The sequence below is a fragment of the Dasypus novemcinctus genome, chromosome 2 (genome assembly GCF_030445035.2).
Source record: "Dasypus novemcinctus isolate mDasNov1 chromosome 2, mDasNov1.1.hap2, whole genome shotgun sequence".
Taxonomy (NCBI): domain Eukaryota; kingdom Metazoa; phylum Chordata; class Mammalia; order Cingulata; family Dasypodidae; genus Dasypus; species Dasypus novemcinctus.
In genome coordinates this window covers 138,579,083-138,598,402 of record NC_080674.1, presented here as the reverse complement: position 1 = coordinate 138,598,402, position 19,320 = coordinate 138,579,083, and the positions used below count along the sequence as shown (strand labels likewise).

Here is a 19,320-nt window from a genome sequence, read left to right as displayed (position 1 = left end):
AAGGAGCTTTATTGGGATATATTCACATACCATATGATTTATCTAAAGTATATAATCAGCTTTTAGTATAATCACAATGTTGTACATTCATCATCACATAAAACTTTAGAATTATTTCAATACTCCAAAAAGAAAAACTCCACACCCCTTAGCATGCCTTCCCTAGCCCTACATAACCACTAATCAAATTTCATCTTTATAAATTGATTTCTATTTACATTTTATATAAATGGAATCATACAGTATGTTACACAATATATTTATGTCAGAACGTAATCATATACTATTTATCTTTTTGTATCTGGCTTGCTTCACTCCATATAATGTCCTCCAGGTTCATCAGTGTTGTCGTATGCTTTGCAACTTCATTTCTTCTTACAGCTGCATAATATTCCGTTGTGTGAATACACCACAGTTTGCTTATCCATTCATCAGTTGATGGGCACCTGAGTTGTTTCCAACTTTTGGCTATCATGAATAATTCCGCTATGAAAATTGATGTGCAGATGTCTATCATGTCATTGCTCTCATTTCTTCTGGGTATATACCCAATAGTGGTATTGCCGGGTCACACAGCAAATCTATATTCAACTTCTTAGGGACTGTCAAACAGTCCTCCACAGTAGCTGTACCATTCTACATTCCCCCCAATAGTGAATAAGTGTCCTATCTCTCCACAACCTCCCTTACACTTGTAATTCTCTTATCTTTTTAATAGTGGCCATTCTGATAGGTGTGAAATGATATCTCATTGTAGTTGTAATTTGCATGTCCCTAATTGCTAGTGATGAACATTTTTTCATGTCTGATTTTGTTTTGATTTTTTTTGCCATTTGTATTCTTTGGACAAATGTCTTTTGCTCATTTTTTAATCGGGTCATTTGTTTTTTATTGTTGATTTATAACATCTCTTTATATATCATGGATATTAAACCCTCATTGGATATGCAGTTTCCAAATATTTTCTCCCATTGAGCTGGAGACCTTTTCACTCTTTTGACAAAGTCCTCTGAGTGCAGTAGTGTTTAATTTTGAGAGAGTCCCATTTATCTATTTTTTCTTTTGTTGCATGTGCTTTGAGTGTCAGGTCCAAGAAACCATTATGTACCACAGGGTCTTTAAGATGTTTCCCTACATTTTCTTCTAGTAGCTTCATGACCCTAGCATTTATGTTTAGGTCTTTGATTTTTTTTGAGTTGATTCTTGTATATGGACTGAGATAGGGGTCCTCTTTCATTCTTTTGGTTCTAGATAACCAGTTATCCCAGCACTATTTGTTGAAGAGACTTTTTGTCCCATTCACATGGACTTGTTAGGTTTTTCAAAAACCAGTTGACCATATGGGTGAGGGTTTATTTCTGGACTCTCATTCTATTCCATTCCACTGATTGATGTGTCTGTTTTTATGCCAGTACCGTGCTGTTTTGACCACTGTAGCTTTGTATTATCTTGCAGGGTCAGGCAGTGAAATTCCTCCCATGTTGCTCTTCTGTTTTTGAACGCTTTTGCTATTCGGGTGCACTTTCCCATCAAAATGAATTTGGTATTTGCCTTTTCTATTTCTGTAAAGCAGGCTGTTGGAATTTTGATTGGTATTGCATTGAATCTATAAAATCAGTTTGCATAGGATTGAAATATTCATGATATTTATTCTTCCAATCCATGAACATGGAATGTCATTCCATTTGTTCAGGTCATCGTTGATTTCTTTTAGCATAGTTTTGTAGTTTTCCGCATATAAGTCCTGCATTTCTTTGGTTGAATTCCTAGGTATTTGAGTATTTTTGTTGCTAATGTAAATGGAATCTTTTCCCTGATTTCCTCAGACTGTTCACTACTAGTATACAGAAACTTTACTGATTTTTCCTTATTGGTCTTGTATCCTGCCACTTGGCTGAGCTCATTTATTACCTCAAGTAGCATTGTCATAAACATTTCATAATTTTCTAAATAGAGGATCGTCATCCACAAATAATTTTACTTGCTCTTTTCCTATTTGTATACCTTTATAATTTTTTTGTTGTCTCATTGCTCTAATTAGAATTTGTAGTACAATATTGAATAACAGTGGTGGCAGTGGACACCCTTGTCTTGTTCCCGATCTTTGAGGGAAAGCTTTCAACCTTTCCCCTTTGAGTACCATGTTGGCTGTGGCTTTTTCATATATGCCTGTTATCATATTGAGGAATTTTCCTTCTATTCCAATCTTTTGAAGTATTTTTATCAAGAAAGGATATAGGATTTTGTTGAATGCCTTTTCTGCATGAGTTGAGATGATCATGTGGTTTTTTTTCCTTCAGTTTGTTAATGTGGGTGAATTACATGGATGAATTTTCTTATGTTAAACCAGCTTTACATACACCAGGAATAAATTCCACTTCATCATGATGTTTAAGTCTTTTGATAATGTTGTTGGATTCAATTTGCAAATACTTTGTTGGCAATTTTTGCATCTATTATCATTAAAGAGATTGGGCAGTAGTTTTCTTTTAGTGTCTTTATCTAGCTTTGGCATTAGGGTGATGTTGGCTTCATAAAAAGTGTTGGACAACTTTCCCTCCTCTTCAGTTTTTTGGAAGAGTTTAAACAAGATTGGTGTGAATTCTTTTCTAAATGCTTGGTATAATTCACCTGTGAAGCCATCTTTTTTTTTTTTTTTTTTTTTTGCATTTTTTTTTAATATTTATTTATTATTTTTTAATTACGTTAAAAAATATATATGAGGTCCCATTCAACCCCACCGCCCCCGCCCCCCACTCCCCCCACAGCAACACTCTCTCCCATCATCGTGATACATCCATTGCACCTGGTAAGTTCATCTCTGAGCATCACTGCACCCCATAGTCAATGGTCCACATCATAGCCCAGACTCTCTCACGTTCCATCCAGTGGGCCCTGGGGGGATCTACAGTGTCCCGTAATTGTCCGTGAAGCACTATCCAGGACAACTCCACGTCCCGAAAACGCCTCCACATCTCATCTCTTCCTCCCGTTCCCCACACCCAGCAGCCCCCATGGCTACCGTTCCCACACCCATTTCACATTTCCTCTGTGGACATTGGATTGGTTGTGTCCATTGCACACCTATGTCAAGTGAGGGCTTAGATTCCACATGGGTACTGGATGCACTCTTCCCGCTTCTAGTTGTAGACACTCTAGGCTCCATGTTGTGGTGGTTGACCTTCTTCAACTCCATGTTAGCTGAGTGGAGTAAGTCCAATAAGTCAAAGTGTAGGAGCTGAAGTCTGTTGAGGCTCTGGGCCTGGGTGTCATATTATCAGTCCAGAGATTCAAATCCCCTACATATATCTTAAACTCAGCACCAACTACAATTCCAATAAAGTAGCATGCAAGTCTTTTGAAAAGAGATCCCCTCTGAGTCCATTTCCATCACGCAGAAACACCAGCTCCAAAGAAGGGCCATCTGTCATGGCAGTGAACCCCTTCTGCCATGACCATAGAACCCGTGGGTCTCTTTATCCCTCAAAAGAACCAATACCTGGGGTTGTATCTACCTTATCTGTCTCTTAGACTCTGTTCAGTTGTACATAGGGGTATTCCTTCTGACAACCTCCAGACTCTTTTTTAGAGACTCACAGCCTTATAATCTCATTTCTCCTTTCCATTTCCCCCTTACATTAGGTCAAACCGCTTCCCGAAGTCATGTTATTATATGTAGACAGGTATATTCTGCTGTTCCGCATTGAATCTTTAATTCAAGGTCATTTTCTAGTTGCTTCTTCAGCTGGTATGTGGTAGTGATCCCTCGGTGCCAGGGAGGCTCATCCCCGGGTGTCGTGTCCCACGCTGGGGGGAATGCATGTGAAGCCATCTTGTCCTGGTCTTTTCTTTGTTGGGAGATTTTTTTTATTTGATAATTTTGTTATTTATTGATTGATTGATTTTTCTTCCCTTCTCCCTTCCCTGCCCTGCTGTTGTACTGTCTGTGCCCATTCATTGTGTGATCTTCTGTATCTGTTTCTCTTTTTGTCTTCTCTTCTCGTCTTTCTCCTCTAGGATTCCCTGCATTTGATCCTGGAGACCTCTAATGTGGAGAGAAGTTCCCTGTCAATTGTACCATCTCAGTTCCTGGACTCTGCTGCTCTTCACCTTTTTTTTTAAAGATTTATTTCTCTCCCCTCCCTATCCCCCCCCCCCCAGTTGTGTTGTCTGCTCTCTGTGTCCATTCGCTGTTTATGTTCTTCTGTAACCACGTCTATCCTTATCAGCGGCACCGGGAATCTGTGTTTCTTTTTGTTGCGTCATCTTGTTGTGTCAGCTCTTCATGTGTGCAGCACTATTCCTAGGCAGGCTGCACTTTCTTTCGCGCTGGACAGCTCTCCTTACGGGGCGCACTCCTTGCACATGGGGCTCCCCTACGCGGGGGATGCCCCTGTGTGTCACAGCACCCCTTACACGCATCAGCACTGCACATGGGCCAGCTCCACACAGGTCAAGGAGGCCCGGGGTTTGAACCACGGACCTCCCATGTGGTAGGCGGACGCCCTATCCATTGAGTCAAGTCTCCTTCCCTGCTCTTCACCTTGACTCTCCCCTTTGTCTCTCTTTTGTTGCATCATCATCTTGCTCCATGACTCAGTTGCATGAGCACTCAGCTTGCCACATGGACATTTGGCTTGCCACATGGGCACTTGCGCAGATACTTAGCTCACTGCCTGGGCACTGACTCACCACGCAAGCACTCAACATGGGCACTTGGCTAACCACACAGGCACGCTTTCCCTTCTTCTTTTTCACCAGGAGGGCCCAGGTATCAAATTTGGGTCTTCCCATATGTTAGGCAGAGACCTTATCACTTGAGCCACATCCGCTTCCCCTTTTGGGAGATGTTTGATGATGGATTCAATCTCTTTAAATGCAGTCAGTTTGTTAAGTTATTGTATTTCTTGTAGCGCCAGTGTAGTTTGGTTGTGTATTTGTAGGAATTTGTCCATTTCATCTAGGTTGTCTAGTTTGTTGGCATACAGTTTCTCAAAATATCCTTATAAACCTTTTTATTTCTGTGAGGTGAGTCATAACTTCCCCCTTTCATTTCTGATTGTATTTATTTGCATCTTCTCTTTTTTTTACTTCGTTAGTCCAGCTAAGGGTTTGTCAAATTTTATTGCTCTTCTCAAAGAACCACCTTTTGGTTTTGTTGAGTCTGTTGTTTTTTGTTCTCAATTTCATTTATTTCTGCTCTAATCTTTTTTTTCCCCCTTCTACTTGCTTGGGATTTGACTTGCTGTTTTATTTTAGTTTATCTAGTTTTTCAGTTAAATCTTTTGAGTTTAGCTCTTTCTTATTTTTAATATAGGCATTTAAGGCTATAAATTTCTCTCTCAAGACTTCCTTCACTCTATCCCATAAGTTTTGATAAGTTGTGTCCTGTTTTTCATTTGTCCCATTACATTTGTCCCATTACATTTACTGATTTAACTTGCAATTTCTTCTTTGACCCACTGATTGTTTAGGAGTGGGTTGCTTGGCCTCCACGCATTTGTGTATTTACCTTTTTCCTGTCTATTATTGTTTTCCAGTTTCATTCCATTATCATATGAGAAGGTGCTTTGTATAATTTCAGTTTCTTTGTATTATTGAGAACTGCTTTTGTACCCTAACATGTGGTCTATCCTGGAGAAAGATCCATGGACACTTGAGAAAAATGTATAACCCATTGAGTTTGTATACAACGTTCTGTATATATCTGTTAGGTCTCATTTATCATATTGCTCAAATTCTCTGTTTCCTGCTGATTTCTGTCTAGTTTTTCTGTCTGTTGCTGTGAGTGGTGTGCTGAAACCTCCAACAATTATTATAAAGATGTCTAATTCTCCCTTCAGTTTTTCTTGCATTTGACTGATGTATTTTAGTGTACCCTGGTTAGGTGCATAGCTATTTATGACTGTTCTATCTTCCTCATTGATTGTCCCTTTCATTAATATATAATGGCCTCCTGTATCTCATAACTTTTTTGCATTTAAAGTAGATTTTGTCTGATATTAGTATAGCCACCCCTGCTCTTTTTTGGTTACTATTTGCATAGAGTATCTTTTTCCAGCCTTTCACTATCAGCCAGTTTGTATCCCTGCATCTAAGATGAGTCTCTTGTTGGCAACACATGGATGGCTAATGTTTTTTTTAATCCATTCTGTCAGCCTGTATCTTTTTTTATTTTTTAAGGTTTTTTTTTTACATAACCATAATGTTTATTTTTAAAAAAACTAAAAAACTAATCATACAGAGGGAAGCGGCTGTGGCTCAATCAGTTGGGCTCCTGTCTACTATATGGGAGGCCCTGGGTTTGCATCCTGGGGCCTCCTTGTGAAGGCAGGTTTGCCCACATGCCGTGGAGTGCTGCCCGGCCTGCAAGCGCCTCGGAGAGCCAACTTGGCAAGATGACGCAACAAAAAAGGGAGACAAGTAAAAACACGGAAGAGTGCATAGTGAATGGACACAGAGAGCAAAAATAAGCAAGCCACGAGGGGTGGGGGTAGGGGGATAAATAAAAATAAATACAAACACACAGAAGAATGCACAGCAAATGGACACAGAGCGCAGACAGCAAGCAAGCCACAAGTGGGGGGGGGGATAAAAACAATTTAAATAAATAAATAAAAAACAACTATACAGTAACATTTATTAATATCCCTTAAGGGTTTGTTTCCCATGTTGAAGGAAAATGCATCAACAACATCTTCCAGATGCCATCTTTATAAAAGCAAAACTTCTGGATGCTGAAATGCATTATAGTAGATTTTATTTTTCACACTTTTTTTGAATTTATTGAAGTATGCCACTCACGCATAAATGTACATAAACAATAAGTATATAGTAGTAGTTGTGAATTTACGTTATAGACATATATAACATCATACAGGGCTCTCATACCTCACCTCACCCTACCACCAATACCTTGCTTTATTGCAAAACATTTTTAACTAATGATTAAAAAGCATCTTCAAAACAATCCTACTAATCAAAATGTCTTATATTTGGTATATTTTTCCCCAACCTATCCTATTATTATTTTTTAAATATATTTTCATGACAGCAGTTGTAAACTTATAAAGCAGTCATGCACATGTGCAGAATTCCCATACAACACCCTTCTATCAACACATCACGCCTTGAGATAACATTTGTTAGGTTATGAAATAATATCATCCAACTATTACCAGGTCCATAGTGTACATTTGGCATACTTTTTCCACTATCTCTTATTACCAACACAGTACATTTTTGGCATAGATGCATGAATATTACATTATTACTGTTTTTTATTTTATTTTATTTTATTTATTTCCTCTCTCCCCCCACCCCATTGTCTGTTCTCTTGCATCCATTTGCTGTATGTTCTTCTGTTTCTGCTTGCATTCTCGGTGGCACTGGGAATCTGTGTCTCTTTTTTTTTTCTGTTGTTGTGCCATCTTGCTGCATCAGCGCTCCGTGTGTGTGGCGCCACTCCTGGGTGGGCTACGCTTTTTTCATGTGGGGTAGCTCTTCTTGCAGGGTGCACTCCTTGCACGTGGGACACCCCTACACAGGGGACACCCCTGCGTGGCACAGTACTCTTTGAGCATGGCCAGCTCACTACATGGGCCATGAGGCCCTGGATTTGAACCCTGGAGCTCCTATGTGGTAGGCGGATGCTCTATCAGTTGAGCCACGTCTGCTTCCCTACATTGTTACTGTTAAATACAGTCCATAGGTCATCGCAGTTGTATTTTTCCCATGCTTCTCCACATTCACACTACCTTAAAATAGTTATGTACATCTGCTGTAGGTCACAAAGCACACTCTTGAATCTGTACCTTTAACCACAGTGTCTCATCTGCCCCTAAGTTTACTTAGTTTACTTGTTAGTCCCTAGATTATTCTCTAGCTTTCTGTCAATTGGCATTTATATCCTTAGACTATACTTTTCAGCCATATTTCTATTTATAAACCAGTGGTTACTCACTATAATGTGTTACCATCAGCTCTACACATTTCCACACTTTAACAGTAAAGTTAATTAAAACCTCTTTGTATGCTAAACATCAATAGTCCTTCTCAGTCCTCCTCTTATCTCCTTCAAGAATCCACCACCTACCACCAGGTCTTAAAGGTGTTTTCCTACATTTTCTTCTAGAAGCTTTATGGTTCTTGCTTTTATATTTAGGTTTTTGAGCCATTTTGAGTTAAGTCATGTATAAGGTATGAGATAGGGGTCCTTTTTCCTTCTTTTGGCTATGGTACCATTTGTGGAATGTACTGTTCTGCCCAAGCTGGGTGGGTTTGACAGCCTTGTCAAAAATCACTTGACGGGAAGCGGCTGTGGCTCAACCGATTGGGCTCCCGTTTACTATATGGGAGGCCTTGGGACACGAAGGCAAGCTAGCCCGTGCCCGTGGAGAGTTGACCCATGCCTGCGGAGAGCCAACGGCCTGCAGAGAGCTGGTGCAGCAAGATGATGCAACAAAGGGAGACAAGCAGACACAGAAGAACATGCAGCAAATGGACACAGAGCAGAGAGAAAAAGCAAGTGGCAAGAGGGGAGGGATAAATAAATAAAAGTCTTTAAAAAATGTATCACTTGACTATAGATGTAGGGTCTGTTTCTGAACCATCAGTTTGGATACATTGATCTGTGTGTCTGTCTTTATGTCATTACCATCCTGTCTTTACCACTGCAGCTAGGAAATGAGAGTCCTCCACCTTTATTTTTCCTTTTTAAAATATTTCTGGCTATTCAGAACCACTCACCCTTCCAAATAAATTTGATAATCATGTTTTCCATTTATTTAAAAACTGCTAATGGAATTTTAAAAAATTAATTTATTGAAATTTATCACCCACACACAAATATACATAGCCAATAAGTTTATAATAGGTTTGAACTTACAAAACAAACATATATAACATCATACAGGACTCTCATAACTCTCCCTACCACCAACACCTTATATTATTGTTAAACCTTTTTAACTAATCATTAAAGAGCATTGTCAAAATATTACTACTAACCAAGGTATTTTCCCCCAACCCTCTGTATTATGCTAATGGAATTTTTATCAGGATTGCATTGAATCTCTGTATCCGTTTGGGTAGAATTGACATCTTAATATTTAGTCTTCCAATCTTTGAGCCTGGAGTGTTCTTCCAATTATTTAGGTCTTTTTTTATTTCTTTCAACAATGAGTTGTGGTTTTTGAATACAAGCGCTCTACATTGTTCATTAAGAATGTTTGGGTTTTATCTGTCATTTTATTTTCACCACTCTTCTGACACTTTTAGTTACTTTTACTGATAAAATCTTCCTTTCTAGACTCTCTTCCAAGCTCTCTTTCTTGTCTTTTCTTTTCAGACTATAGGACACCCTTTAGTATATCCTGCAAAACTGGTTTCTTGGTTCTGTTTATTTGTGAATTTTCTAAACTTGCCCTCATTTTTGAAAGACAGTCTTGCTGGATATAAGATTCTTGGCTGGAAGTTTTTCTCTTGCAGTATCTTAAATATATCAAAGCACTGTCTTCTTGCCTCCATGGTTTCTGATGAGAAATCAATACTTAATCTTAATGGGTGTCCCTTATATGTTATACATTGCTTTCCTCTTGCTGCTCTCAGAATTCTCTCTGTCTTTGGCATTTGACATTCTGATTGTTATGTGCCTTGAGTTGGTCCATTAGGATGTGTTTGGATGGGAGTACGTTGTGCTTCTTGGACATGGATATCTATGCCCTTCAATAGGGTTGGGAAATATTCTACCATTATTTCTTCAGGTATTCTTTACTTCCCTTTTCTCTTCTCTTCTCCTTCTGAGAAACCCATGGCACATATGTTTGCACATTTCTTGATGTCATTTAGTTTCCTGAGAACTTGTTCAATTTTTTCCATTCTTCTTCTGTTCTTTTGTATGTTCGCTTTCAGAGGCTGTTTCTTCAAGTTCACCAATCCTTTGTTCTGCCTCCTTCAGTCTGCTATTATGATTCCAGTGTATTTTTAATTTCATTTATTGCACCTTTCATTCCTGTAAGATCTGCTGTTTTACTATGTATGCTTTCAAATTCTTTGGCTTAGCCATTGTCTTCTGAATATCCTTAATCTCTTTAGCCATCTCATTGAATTTATTAAGGAGATTTGTTTGAACACCTATGGTTAGTTGTCTTACTCCTTTATGTCATCTGGAGTACTATCTTGTTCCTTTAATTGGGCCATATCGTGTTTTTTGGTGTGGATTGTAATTTTTTGTTAGTGTCTTGGCATCTTAGTAGATATTTATTCTGGGTGCAGTTTCTTTCTTTGATTTAGGACTTTCTTGCCCTTTTTCTCTTCCTGGTTGTGTAGTAGGAGCCAAGGATGTAGTTGGTGCTACAAGTTGTGGAGGTGCAAGCTGCCTTATTGCCACAGGGACCAAGGAAGCTTCTCCCAGCTTTCTTCTTTGCCAGGGTTAGGAACAGAGAGAGCCACAGCTGTGTGTAATAATCCAAGTTGTGCAGACCTAGACTGTAGTTGCCCAGAGAGACTGATGAAATCTCATGGCCCTTTCTCCCCTACCTGGGATGGGGATGGAGCTACAGTTGTGGGCAGCAATCTATGCTGTCCAGGTCCGAAATGACCACGGTTACCCTGGTAGATTTCCGACTCTTCAATCTGTGCCAGCCAAATGTTACTGCAGTTACCCAGAGGCTCATGCAGGTTTCACCAGCTTCATCCCTGCTAGAAGTAGAACTGAAGTCTAGTCTGCAATCTGATCTGGGTGAAAGAAACTGGTCTCTACTATTATTGTGATTTTCAGTCAGCCAGGCTTCCTCTTGTGCTGGGGTCAAGTAATAATGGCAGCTACTGGCCTCTTTCTGACATGGAAAGGTTCAAACTTTAGCTGTTCTTGAGGTTATACTTTAGCCGAATTTACTAATCAGTAGCTGAATTTAGTAGCCAACCTTCTCTCTCTTCCCTGTTTCTAGGAATTGGAGCTTCCAGTTCCTGCTACAGAATAGCTCCTGGGGCGGCTTGCACCACCAGAGTAGGATGATCACTGGCTTCCATGACATTGCCTGTATTTTCCCAGAGAGGCTGATGGAAGTTCCCCCAGCTTCCTCCCTGCTGAAGGTCTGGCTGGGACTTAGACTTGCAATCTGATCTGGATGGAAGGAAGCCAGTTCCTACCAGCACTGTTATTTTCTGTTTGCCCCGTTTCCCCTTCCCGGGGTTAAGATGGTGGCTACCAGCCTCTTTCTGACTTGGAAAGTTTCAAATTTTAGCTGTTCTTAGGATTATACCTTAGCCTGCTGAATTTACTTGCAGTAGTTGAAGTTGGTGCCCAACCATCTCTTCCTCCCCCAGTTTTGGGAAGAGGAACTTCTAGTTCCAGCCACAGAATCTCTCCTGATGTGGTTTGTGCCTCCAGTGGAGGATGGGCACTAGCCTCCATAGGGTGGAGTGCTCTAGTTACTAATCTCCGCAAATGGGCAGTCTTCTCCTTCCTTTCCTTCAAGGATGTTGCAGGATGCTCTTCTGGTCTCCTGGAACCCCCAAACAGGTGCTTTAGATAGCTCTGGGTGATTATTAACTGCCCTATAGCATGGACTGACTCCAGGAGCTCCTTACTCTGTTGCCATCTTGCTGATTTTCCAGCCTATATCTTTTGATTGGGGAGTTTAAAAGATTCACATTAAAAAATATTATTATTAATTCATCTCATCCACCTTTTTTTTTTTTTGGTTTTCATATTTCATATCCTATTTTCATCTTTTTTACTCGTTTAGTTATCCTTTCTGCTGTCTTTCTTCTATACGCTAAGCCTTTCTCTGCTGTCTTTTCCCTTCAGGGCCTAAGGCAACCTTTAATATTTCCTGCAAAGGTGGGTTCTTCTTCACAAACTCTCTTGTTCCTGTTTGTTTGTGTATATTTTATACTCACCTTCATATTTGAAGGACAATTTTGCTGGATATAAAGAATCTAGGTAGTTTTTCTCTCTCAGTATCTTGATTGTATCAAATGACTGTCTTCTCGCCTCCATAATTTCTGAAGAGAAATCCATGATAAGTCTTACTGGTTATCCCTTCTATGTGATGGATTGCTTCTCTCTTGCCACTTTCAGCCATAGGCACTCTTCCCCCAGCCTAGGACCAGAAAGATTTTAACTCTCCGACCTCGGGCCATGGCTACAGACAAAGGGGCTACAGGAATCCACCTCCCCAGAAAAGGGGAGAGAGAGGAACGTAGCCTAAGGCTGATTCATCTTTTGGTCCACAGATCTGGCCTGCTGCATTCCACAGCACTTTCAGGTGAGTGGGGCTATGCCATACTTTGCCCTGGGAGCAGGCACAGGACTTAAAAGATTCTACTGTTTCACTCACCCTCCCTACTGACCAGGACTGGCTGTTGAAGATGCAAAGGGGAGTAGAATTATTTACTACCTAGGGGAAAAGGGAGCAGCGGCTGCCAGCAAAGATTGGAGAACAGCCTCTGAGAAACTTTGAATTGGGAGACTTTTAGCCTCCAGGCAGAATCTTCTATCACATTGTTGTGGTCCACACATACTTCAGTCCAGCCAAAGAGCACCACCTGCTGGCAAACCAAGGGAGTACATCTGAGGAAAGTTAAGTAAATAAGGGAAGCTTTTTCCAGCATTTGCAAACTCCCTCCCCAAGGCCCTTGGAAGCAGGTCTGCAACCCATTACTGGATCCAGGGCCCATATTTGGTAAAATAACAGGGACAGTCCTAAAGATCTAGAACAGGCTGAAACAAGAATCAAAGAACAGCATTAACACAGCCTTCCACTTCTAAATTCCTACAAAAGAGAAAGGAATTGAACATCAGCATAAACTCTACATCCTAATCATATGCCTAGACATGAGCAAGAAATTACAAGCCATACCAAGAACATGGAAGAAATGACCCAAACAAAGGAATATACCAAAGCCCCAGATGAGACACAGGATTTGAGACAACTAATCAACAAGATTCATGGAAATTTCCAAAACCAAATTAATGAGTTGAAAGACAATATGGCTGAAGAGATAAAGGACATTAAGAAAACACTGAGCAAGCACAAAGAATTTGAAAACCTGAGTAGAAAAGTAACAGAGCTAATGGGAAAGAAAAACATGGTAGGTAAGATAAAAAACACTTTAGAGGCATATAACAGCAGACTCAAAATGATAGAAGAAAGAATAAGTGATACCAAAGACAGAAGAGCTGAAATTTAAGAAAGAAGAAGAGAGAGAAAAGAATGGGGAAAAATCATGAGGCTCAGAGAGTTGAATGATAACCCGAAGTACACAATATTTGTGTCATGGGAGTTACAGAAGGAGAAAAGGGGGAGGAGGAGAAAAGAATATTTGAGGAAATAATAATGGCAGATTTCCTAACTCTTGTGAATGAAGTGAACGTACATGTCCAGGAAGCTCAGTGGACCCCAAACAAAATAATCTGAATAGACCTACTTGAAGGCACATACTACTCAGAATGTCAAATGCCAAAGAGAAAATTCTGAGAGTAGCAAGGGAGAAGCAAATCATCACATACAAGGACACCCAGTAAGACTTAGTGTGGATTTTTTATTAGAAACCAGGTAGGAGAGAAGGCTCTGTGGTATGATATAATTAGGATACTGAAAGAGAAAAATTAACAGCTGAGAATTCTTTATCTGGCAATATTGTCCTTCAAATGTGAAAGTGAGTTTAAAATATTAAGAAATAAACAGAAACTAAGATCATAAAAAGAATCTGCCTTTACAGTAAATGTTAAAGGGAGCATTACAGCCAGAAAGACAAAGACAGGAGAGAGACGCTTGGAGGAGAATGTAGAAAGGCAAGAATATTAGAAAGGATAACCAAAAGAGTAAAAAGACATACAAAAATAAGATATGACATGAAAAACAAAGAATAAAATGATGGAACTAAATATTGCATTTACAGTACTATCTTTGAATGTTAATGGATTGAACTCCCCAATCAAAAGATACAGACTGACAGTTTAAGAACCATGAGCTATCCATATGCTGCCTACAAGAGACTCATCTTAGACCCAGAGATACAAACCAGCTGAAAGTGAAAGGTTGCAAAAAGATACTCTTGGCAAATAGTAACCAAAGAAGAGCAGGGGTAGCTATACTAATGTCAGACAAAATAGAATTTAAATGCATAAAACTTAGGAGATACAGAATGACATCATATTATAATAAAAGAGACATTTCACCAGGAGAAAATAAGTTATAAATATCTATTCACCTAACCAGAGTTTCCCCAAATATATGAGGCAAACTTTGGCAAAACTGGATGGAGAAATAGACATCTCTGCAGTATGAGTTGGAGACTATTATTTGTGAATATTTTTTAAAATCATTTTCATATTTGAAGGACAATATTGCCAAATAAAGAATTCTCAATTGGCAGTTTCTCTTTTTCAGTATCTTAATTATATCATGCCACTGTCTTCTCCCCTCCCTGGATTCTGATGAGAAATCCACACTAAGTTTACTGGGTGTTCTTATACCTGATGGTTTGCTTCTCCTTAGTTACTCACAGAATTTTCCCTTTATCTTTGGCATTTGACATTCTGAGTAGTATGTGCCTTCAAGTAGGTCTATTCAGATTATTTTGTTTGGGGTACACTGTGCTTCCTGGACATGTTCATTTCATTCACGAGAATTAGGAAATTCGCAGTCATTATTTCCTCAAATATTCCTTTTTCCCCCTTTTTCCCTTCTCCTTCTGGAACTCCTGTGACACAAATATTGTTGCACTTTGTGTTATCCTTCAACTCCCTGAGAGGGTGTGGAGAGATAGGAACACTTATTCACTATTGATGGGAATGTAGAATGGTGGACTGGCAGTTCCTAAAGAAGTTGAATATAGATTTGTCCTGAGACCCAGCAAGACACTGCTGGGGATATACCCAGAAGAACTGAGAGCTGTGGTAAGAACAGATGTCTGCACACTGGTGTTCATAGCAGTGTTATTCATGATTGTGAAAAGATGGAAACAACCCAGGTGTCCATTAACTGATGAATGGATAACAAATTGCGCTGTATACCCATGATGGAATATTTTGCAGCTGTCAGAAGAAATGAAGTCATAAAGTATATAACAACATGGATAAACCTGGAGGATATTATGTTGAGTGAATCAAACCAGATACAAAAGGACAAATACTATGTAATTGTCCTATTATGAAGTAAATATTAATATATAGTGTAAACTCTTGGAATTAATAACTAGAATGTGGATCTCCAGAAAATACAATGAGGGTAGAGATTGTAAAGCTGAGGGTTAATCTGTGCAGAATTGGTAAAATGATTGTGTGTTAATGTTTGGATGTGAATAGAAAAGATGAAAGCACATCACAGTGTTTGTAACTAGCATTGCTATTATATGGGTATGACAGTGTTGAAAGGGAAAGGTTAAGGTAATGTATTTTACTAGAAGGAAAGCTAAAAAATATAACATGGGACTGTATAGCATAATAAAACCTCATTTGCAATACTAATATAGGCAATATTACATATGACTTTTTCTTTGAAACTGAACAAATGTTACATATGTTAATATTAAAAGTAATATGTATCAGGCAAAAATTATGCTAAGTGAAAGAAACTGGATACAAGGTACTACATATTGTACAATTCCAGGTATATAAAACATAAATATAAATCAGTATTGAAGATGGATTTAGGTTAGTCTGAACAAATGTTACATATATTAAGTAATATGTTAATATCAGGCAAAATTATTTTAAGTGAAAAACTAGATACAAAGTACTATATATTGTATGATTCCATTCATATAAATTGTAAATATAAATCAATTTATGAAGATAGATTTAGATTAGTGGTTATGTATGATTGGGGAAGGATAAAGGGATTGAGAGGTGACTACTAAGGGGTATGGAGGTTTTCTTTTTGGAGTAATGAAATTGTTCTATAAATTTGTGGCTTTGAATGTACAACATTGTAATTATACTAAAAGCCATCAATTGTATACTTTGAATAGATTGTATGGTATGTGAATATATCTCAAACTTTTTTAAAAGAAAGTATTAAGCACTATGACCAATTTGGAATTATCACAGATATGCAAGATTGGTTTAACATCTGTAAATCAGTTAATACAATATACTGTATAAATAAAATAAGGAATCCAAATATACCACTATTCTTTCAGTAAACACACTGAATTTTGACAAAATCCATGTACGAAAAGAATCTTTGAACAAACTAGACATGTAGAGCAGAACTTCCTAACCCTGATACACGGCATGCATAAAAATCCTATTGCATGGAGAATTTTCATAGTTTTATTTTTATCTCTGACCCATTTCTAGTTAATTTTTGTCTGCGGTATTAATTATGATCAGAGTTCAGTTTTGTTGTTTTTTCTGTATGGATATCTTATTTTTCCAGTACCTTTTGTAAAAAGATGATCTTTTCCCTGTGAAAATACCTTGGCACCTTTCTCAAATATCAGTTGAATGTGTTTGTATGAATCTCTTCTTGTTCTCTTTATCCTGTTCCATTGATCTATAAGTTGATCCTTTTCCTGATGACATTCTGAGTGCAGTAGCTTTGGATAGTATGTCTTAAAATCTGATAGAAAACTACTCCAACTTTGTTCTTGTGTTTCAAAATTGTTCTAGCAATTTTAGGTTCATTACATTTACATGTAAATTTTAGAATTATTATGTTGATTTCTGTAAGTTGGCTTTCTGGAATTTTTCTTGTGATTGTATTGAATATGGAGTACAGTTTGAAGAGTAATGCCATCTTAGTCTTGAGTCTTGGATCCATGAACAGGGTATATCTCTTTTTTCTTGTTGTTTAGGTCTTTACCTTTTCTCAGCAATGTTTTGTGCTATTCAGGGTATGGAGTATTGTACACATTTTATAAATGTATCTCTTAAGCATTCTGTATTTAATGTTTTTAATGGAATTTAAATATTTTTAATTTTCTGATTATTACTAATGTACAATAAAACTTGAGTTTTGGATATTGAGCTTATATTTGCATTCTTGCTAAATTCACTTATATCTGGTAGCTTTTTTGTAGAATTTCTAGGATTTACGCATATACAATCCTGTTATCTGCAGTAGAAGCACTTAATCTGCCTTTGTGTATAAACTGTAGTTAATAATGGGTGAGACGAAGTTTTTCTTTACATCAGTATTCCAAGTAATAAATTCAGTGGAAATCCTAGAATTTTATAAACTGGCTATTTCAGTACTCCTAATAACACTTTATAGCTAGGCTCTAATCAGAAATAGATATGAAAACTAATACATGAAAAATTAAGAGGAAACTTTGTAATAAGTAGATCAAGTTGACACTGCCTGAAGCTACTCGCCAATTTTAACACTAGTAACTAGCCTAAGTAAAACCAGCATTATATGTCTGCATGTGTGATGCAATTGAATATCCTATTAGGTATTGTTAATATAAAATGTAATGCAACAGAAGGTTGCTTTTTTCTTTATACTTATCTGTACATTTTTAAAAAACATATAGATCATGTTTTAATGTCTTTTGTCTGTTGATTACATCACTCTGACAGTCCTGGATCTGTTTGTATTGATAGATTTTTTTCTTGGTTATAGATCATATATTCCTGTTTAATTTGCCTTTTTTTTTTAACATGTATGTCAAACATTGTCAATTTTATGATGTTGGATTACGGCTTGTGTTGTATTTCTTTTGGTGGTATTGAACTTTCTTCTGACATGCAGTTTAGCTAACTGGAATCCATTCAATCATTTTGAGTCTTGTCTTTTATATTTGTTTGAAAAAGTCTAGGACTTTCTTCAGTGGAGGATTAATTTATCATATTACTAAGGAGAAATACATTTCTGAGGACTTTTCCAATTATCCCCTGTATTATGTGGTCTAGGAACTAATCCCATCCTTATGTGAGGTCATGAAATTCTTAGCCTTACTGCTTTCCATTGGTTCTTTTCCAGAGTTAAGATTGGTTTGCTATCATGTATTCAACCTTATCAGTACCATCCAAAAAACTCAAGGGGACCTTTCTGAAGATCTGCAGAGCCTTGTACGTGCTTTCTGCCTCTTCTTTCCTCTTTTTTCCCTCCCTTTCTTCCTCTGCGTGCTGCTTTCTCTTTGGATACTCTGTTCTGTACATTCTGTGAACATGTTTTCCCCCATTACCCTTAGCCCCAAACTCTGTCCCTTCAACTCTGTGAAATTGCCATGCTGTTTTAGACTCCCGCCTTCCTAAATTGCTTCCAAGAAATTGCATGCAGGTTGTGAAATGGGGTATTGTGGGGGTTATGTTGGAGTTTTTTCAAGGTGGAATTGTAAACCCAGTCCAAATTAATTGATCTTGAATGGGAGCCAGTTTTTCAAAATTTGCTGTTAATTATTTTTGTTAGGTGATGTGTTTCTTTAGAGAATACAAATAAAAAATACAGGTCTACTTAAGAAAAATAGAAATGGTTTTCATGTTCAAAAATGTTACTTCATTTGGATTTTGATTACTAATTGTTATGAACTAATACATGTATTCTGCCCTTTTACTTTGTGAAAATTTGACTCTTTTATAATTCTGAACCTCCCCCTAACGGTGCATGCTTTATCGATTTCTTTATTCAGGCCCTATTTCTTCTCCACCGATAAAATTGCGTAATTTTCTTTATTTATGATTTCTGTATTATTTTTCATATTTTATATTATGCTTGCATTATCAGTGTTTCTTTAACAATTTGGTGATTTTCAAAATAATATTATTTATATATTTATTTTGTAATTGGCCATTATTAAATTCTTATTGATTATAATATTTTAGGTTTGCTTTATTATTGTTTTGAAGTGTACTCGGCATAAGTATGGTAACCTTCTGTTTCTCTTAAAATTTTTTTGTTTTTTTATTCAGTTGATATTTTTCTTAAACTTTTATTTTGAAATAATTTCAAACTTAGTTTATTTTTTTAAGTGAAATTTTATCAATTTTATGATTGCTCTTTTTTTGTTTGTTTGAATGTCTTTTTCTCAGAGAAAGAACATATGAATGCTCACGTTTTCTTTTAGTACTGACCCAGCTTTAGCTCTTTCCAAAAGAGCTAGCCAGTGGTTCCACCACTATTTTTTTTAATAAGTTACCTTTCTTTATATATTTTCTGTATATACTTGAATGTGAATATTTTTTCAAATTTTTTATATCTGTCATCTAATTACTCCCAAAAGACTATAATTCAATTACATAGAACATTGGATAATTGTGGTGCCACTCTATATAGTGTGTTTTTCCTTTAATTCAGTATATTTTGACAAATGTCCAAATTTGAAGTAGATTATAAACAATTTTAGGGCCTGTTAAAGACCAAA

At 37.5% G+C, this 19,320-nt stretch overlaps 1 protein-coding gene across 4 annotated transcripts in view; it reads left to right on the top strand.

The window, feature by feature from the left end:
- RAPGEF6 (Rap guanine nucleotide exchange factor 6) overlaps window positions 1–19,320 on the top strand; it is a 273,773-nt gene that overhangs the window by 49,582 nt on the left and 204,871 nt on the right. The gene's annotated exons all lie outside the window — the stretch shown is intronic.